The sequence below is a fragment of the Bos taurus genome, chromosome 29, assembly GCF_002263795.3.
Source record: "Bos taurus isolate L1 Dominette 01449 registration number 42190680 breed Hereford chromosome 29, ARS-UCD2.0, whole genome shotgun sequence".
In the NCBI taxonomy this organism is placed as follows: domain Eukaryota; kingdom Metazoa; phylum Chordata; class Mammalia; order Artiodactyla; family Bovidae; genus Bos; species Bos taurus.
Window position 1 is genome coordinate 41,240,287 of NC_037356.1, and position 6,435 is coordinate 41,246,721.

The following is a 6,435-nucleotide window of genomic DNA, read 5'->3' on the forward strand; positions in this document are numbered from 1 at the left end:
TTTCTCCCGGCAATCTTGATTCCAGCTTGTGCTTCATCCAGCTGCTACATTCATGAACACTTTAGTGCACTTTCTCATTTAACCCTCCTAATGGCTCCTTGATACAGGCACAATTATGACCTCCCTTTTGACTTCCCTGGTGGCTTAGATGGTAAAGCATCTGCCTACAATGCGGGAGACCTGGGTTCAATCCCTGGGTCGGGAAAATCTCCTGGAGAAGGAAACGGCAACCCACTCCAGTATTCTTACCTGGAAAATCCCATGGACAGAGGAACCTCGTAAGCTACAGTCCATGGGGTCACAAAGAGTTGGACACGACTGAGCAACTTCACCTCACTTTTACATACAGAAAACTGTGGCCCACATCTTGTTGAGAACTCTTTAGGTGATTTCTAAGACACAGGATATCACGGGAACTGCTAAGCCAGTGTTTCTCCAGTCATTCATTCTGTTGTTCCATTTATTTAGCAAACACACAGGCCCAACTGTATGCAGGCACTGTTCTCAGTGTTTTATGTGTTTTCACTAATTTAATTTTCATAGCAACCTGAAGAAGTAGGTAGAATTATTGTCCCCATATTATAGATGAGAAAACTGAGGCACTGAGAGGTCCAGTCATCTGTTCAAGGTCACATGGCTAGTAGGTGCCAGAGCTTCCCAATCATCACTTTTGCCCTATCCTAAAGATCCCTCAAATGTCAATGTCGGTGTATCCATATCTCTTCTTTCCTTCTCATCCATTTCCCTGGGCTGTGGGGCAATCAGCTTTTCTGCCACGGTCTAACACAACCCTGGCCCCGTGGCCCCCCTTCCCTGCCCCCTTGGCGCCTCCTGCCAGGCCCAGCACTGAAAGAGGCCTGACCAGGGAAGGGATTGATGACTCTGAGTGGACCTTGGAGGCCGCCTGTTTACTCCGCTGGCCAGCACACGCTGTGATTAACTGTGCACAATCGAGTTAGAACCTGTAGCCCCAGGGCTGAGGCCAGTGAGGGGGAGGGGCCTGCCGGCTCCAGCTGCCTCTCCCTTTCCCTGGGGCACTTCAGGGGTTGGCTGCAAGCTGGAGCCCCCTGGAGAAGGGCGTGTGCCCCACCAGCAGTGGTAGGGAGCACACAGTCCTCAGGGGTGGGGACCAAACTTCCCCACCCTGCTTCCTCTTCCCATAAAGGATCCGAGGCTCAGAAAGGGAGCGGTTCGGTGTGTATCAGAGAAGTGAAGTGAAGTCGCTCAGTCGTGTCCAACTCTTTGCGACCCCATGGACGGTAGCCTACCAGGCTCCACCGTCCATGGGATTTTCCAGGCAAGAATACTGAAGTGGGCTGCCATTTCTTTCTCCAGGGGATCTTCCCATACCAGGGATCGAACCCGGCTCTCCTGCATTGCAGACAGACGCTTTACCGTATGAACCACCAGGGAAGCCTTTTTCAAAAGGAAACTTCTAGCAGAAAATGGCAGCCATACAGGAAAGGAGGAAGGAAGGCTGGGTCTGGGTCTGGCTTTTGGATGGTGGGTCTCAAGCTGTGTCACTTCTAGGGTGAACATTTATCTCTGTGTTTTCCTCCTAGGCACGTGAACCTTTCCACTGAGCATATGCCCTGCCTGCTCTAGCTTCCTGCCACCAACAGCCAGTGGGGTGGCTCTGTAACCTACCTGGGGTAGAGGAAGACAGGGATAAAAGCCCACCTCCAGCTTAGCCCTCCTCCTTTACCCAACAGTCCAGGGATAGGTCTCCAGAGTTGTCACCCCGTGCTGTGTGCTGTGCTTAACTAAGGTGTGTCCGACTCTTTGCCACCCCATGAACTGTAGCCCGCCAAGCTCCTCTGTCCATGGGGAGTCTCCAGACAAGAATACTGGAGTGGGTTGCCATGCCCTCTTCCAGGGGATCTTCCCAACCCAGGGATCAAACTCAGTTCTCCTGCATTGCAGGTGGATTCTTTACCATCTGAGACCCCAGGGAAGCCCAGTACTCCCTGTTAAAAAACCCCACAGTGCAGCCTATGCCGTATCCTACTTCCTCCAGATTGATTATGCAGTCGAGGGAACAGTCTGGAATCTATGCCCAGCACTGTGTTCAACAGTGGGGGGGAACAGGAGAAACCAGAGCCCGGAAGCCATGGGATTGGTGAGTGAGTTGAGGAGACAAGATTGATCCTGAGAAAGGTACCAGGGTGGGCCAGAGTCCATGAGCTTCCTGAGCTTAGGGATAAAGGTGAAGAAAGGTAGAGTGATGGTCGGTGGGAGTTGGCCCCAGCGGGGAGGATGTAGGCCTGGGAGGAGGATCTGATTCGCAAGGTTACTTAGTTTTCAGGGCACCAGGATGTTGGAGTCAAGTTGGGGGCCCAGGCGAGCACACCTTGTGGGGAAGAAATAGTCATGGCTTCTCTCCCAGCCTCAGGCTACCCTTCCATAAATGGAATTGAGGACACAGGCAAAGATGGAATAGATGCACTATCTGGTCCTAGAGGACTTTCCCAGCTTTGATGTTCTTTAAAAATGGGATACCTGGGGTTTTACTCAGCTCTGTCTCTCCTGGTCATGAGATCTTGGGCACATTACTCTCCTTCTCTGAGTTTTGGTAAAGCTGGAAGTAAAATGGGAGGCTAGTCTGGTATACCTCAAAGTTTATTTTGCAGAACATTAGTAGGTGTAAGTTATAAGAAAAAAGTCTTCCTTGATAAATTAATTAGGCTTTCTTTACTGCAGGAACCTATCAGAGCCTTTATTTTTCACACTCTAAAATTTTTTTTAATTGGAGGATAATTGCCTTACAATCTTGTGTTAGTTTCTGCCATACATCAACATGAATCAGCCACAGATATACACATGTTCCTTCCCCCTTGAACCTCCCTCTGACCTCCCACCCCATCCCACCCACCAAGGTTGTCACAGAGCACTGGCCTGAGCTCCCTGCGCTGCACAGCAACTTCCCATTAGCCGTGGTTGTTGTTGTTGTTCAGTCGCTCAGTTGTGTCTGACTCTTTGTGACCCCTTGGACTGCAGCACACCAGGCTTCCCTGTCTTTCACCATCTCCTGGAGCTTGCTCAAACTCCTGTCCATTGAGTTGGTGATGCCATCCAACCATCTCATCCTCTGTTGCCCATTTCTCCTCCTGCCTTCAATCTTTCCCAGCATCAGGGTCTTTTCCAAAAAGTCGGCTCTTTGCATCAGGTGGCCAAAGTATTGGAGCCTCAGCTTCAGCATCAGTCCTTCCAATCAATATTCAGGTTTGATTTCCTTTAAGATTGACTGGTTTGATCTCCTAGCAGTCCAAGGGACTTTCAAGAGTCTTCTCCAACACCACAATTCAAAAGCATCAATTCTTCGGCACTCAGCCTTCTCCGTTATGGTCCAACTCTCACATTCATACATGACTGTTGGGAAAACCATAGCTTTAAATATACAGACCTTTGTTGGCAAAGTAATGTCTCTGCTTTTTCATATGCTGTCTAGGTTTGTTATAGCTTTTTCTCCAAGGAGCAAGTGTCTTTTAATTTCATGGCATTTTAAATTTACACCTGGTAGTGTATATATTTCAATGTTACTCTTTCAATTTGTCCCACCCTCTCCTTCCCCCACTGTGTCCATAAGTCTGTTCCCTATGTCTGAGTCTCTACTCCTGCCCTTATTAGAGCCTTTGAATGGCAAATGTACACTAAGAATCTCTGAGAGGCAGAGAGGAACATGCAGTGTTTTCCATACTTATTTCATCACAGAAATATTTTTATGTAGAGCATCTTTTAGGACTGGCATCTCAGGAACACTTGAGTCACTCTGGGCTGGCTTATCTAGAAACGCTCCAGCTCCAACAGGAGATCATTTTAGGCACTTCCTCCATCTTTCAGGCGTGGGCTTCCTGTCCCTTCAAGGGCTTGTTTCCCTGGCCCCAGCCTTGCCTGGACACTTCCATCTCCTGGCTCCTTGCTCTATTCACCTTAGTATGTCTGTCTTTGTGCTTGGCTTCCTGTGACTTCCCTGGCTCAGTCCTGGAGAGCTCAAACTCCACCCAGCTGCCCCCTTCCCAGATTCTTTCTGGTCACCAGAGTCCTGAAGGGTGCTGCCTGGGCCTTCCTGGCAGGGGTCCGTGTGACGGCTGGCCCATAGCCCTAAGATGTGGTTTCCTGGTTCCCAATCCCATGCCCTTGCCTGCAGCCCAGTCCTCAACCAACAGACTTTATTCCTCAGGCCCCTATGAGGTCTCTGGCCCCTCTGGCCTCAGACCCCTGCACCCTGAACCTCAGTTCCTGGCCCCTCTCACTTCCTATCCATGGTTCCAGCCTTCGTCTGTAAATCCATTTCTGGGATTTGGGGTTCTAGGAGGTTAACAGGCAGCTCTTTCCCTCTCTCTTGCTGCAGCTCTTGAGTCTCTGGGCCTGAGCCAGGGTCAAAGGACAGCCAGGTGCCAGAGGAAAGGCAGGGTGGGAGATGAATCCTACAAGTATTTGCAGTGATACCCTGCCCCCCATCGTAAGCTTGGTTCAAGATGAGGGAATGCCTTGGAGGCAAAAGCATAGATTATGAACTAGAACATTCTAGTGAGGCAAGTGGCAAGAGGTGGGGATTTGGGGAGGTAAAGGCAGCGGAATGAGGGTGGTAACCCTAACTCAGCTGGTGGCCCTGGGATGAGACTGGGGACAAAGACTGGTCACAGGGTGGTAAAGACCCATTTTACAGATGTGGGAGCTCAGGCCTTGTGACTTGTGGTAGGTTGGCTTCCCAGGTGGCACTAGTGGTAAAGAATCAGCCCGCCAAAGCACGAGACAGAAGAGACTCCTTTGATCCCTGGGTCGGGAAGATGCCCCGGAAGAGGAAGTGGTAACCCACTCTGGTATTCTTGCCTGGAGAATCCCATGGACAGAGGAGCCTGGCAGGCTACAGTCCATAGGGTTGCAAAGAGTCGGACATGACTGAAGCAACTTAGCACACGTGCATAATAATCAGTCAGTGGCTAGCACCCAACCCCACATTGTCTCCTTGTATTGAGATCTCAATTTACAGTTCCCAAAGTGCTTTCTCTTCATCACTTCTTCCTTCTAGAACTGCTTTCTGTACAGAGCCTCTGAGGACCCCTTCTTGGTTCTCCTATGTCCCTGATTGCTGTTCTTCACTCTTCTTTGCTGATCTTCCTCATGCTCCCACTCTCTAAACTTTGGAAGATCTGGGCTCAGTCCTTGGACCTTCACATCCACTCTCTAGGTTATGTCACCCACACGTTGATGACTTCCAGATTTTATGTCTCCAGCCCAGCCTCTCCTCTGAACACCAGACTCATATATCCAAAATTTCCTCATCTGTAAAATGGGGAAAATGATAGCTCAACGTCACAAGGTTGTTATGAGGATTAAATGAATTAAGACGTGTAAAGCGTTGGAAGAGTGCCTGACTCCGATTGGTACTACGGCTGGAGCTATGATTATTGTTATCGCTGTCATCATTGCTGCCTGCCAGCTCCACTTGGATACCTAGAATAATCTCAGACATGACTCATCCCTAACCCCAACTGCAGGCTTGCTTATCTCAGTAGATGATAAGCCTGTCCTTCCAGTAGCGCAGGCCCTGCACCGTGCAGTCATTCCTGACTTTGCTCTTTCTCTCACATGCATGCATGCTCAGTTACTTGTGTCCAACTCTTTGCGACCCCATGAACTGTAGCTTGGCAGGCCCCTCTGTCCACGGGATTCTCCAGGCAAGAATACCGGAGTGGGTTGCCATTTCCTCTTCCAGGGCATCTTCCCCACCCAGGGATTGAATCCGAGTCTCTTGTGTCTCCTGCATTGGTAGGCAGGTTTTTTGCCACTAGTACCACTTGGGAAGTCAGTCTTTCCCTTACATACTCAAATATAATTTATTAAAAAAAATCCTATTGTCTCTTCCTTGAATATATCCAGGGTACAACCACTGTGGTCTTGGCCAGTGTCATCTCTCACCTGGATAAGTGCCTCCACCCTGGTCTTCCTGCTTCTACCCAGGCTCATTGTGTAGCCTGTCCTCAATACAGCATTCAGAAGCTTCCTTTTTTTTTTTAAGTCATTTTTTAAAGTTTTTGGCTGAGCCATGTGGCATGCAGGATCTTAGTTCCCTGACCAGGGATCAAAACTGTGTCCCCTGCATTGGAAGTGTAGAGTCTTAACCACTAGACTGCCAGGGAAGTCCATTTTTTGGTCTTTTTTTTCGTTCCTTTTCACATGTAAGTCAAATTGTATCCATCCTCTATTTGAGATGCTCTATCACTTTCTCATCTTTTTCAGAGTAAAGCTCCTGGTCTCAAAAGTACTTGCCAGGCCATTGTGTGATCAGCCTCTTCTTCCTCCTTGATCTAATATCCTAGCACTGCCTCCTTGCTAGTCTGCTCCAGCCAAACAGGACTTGCGGTTTCCAGGAATTGCCAAGCACTTGCTTTTTTTTTTTCCTTTTATTATTTATTTATTTTATACTTTACA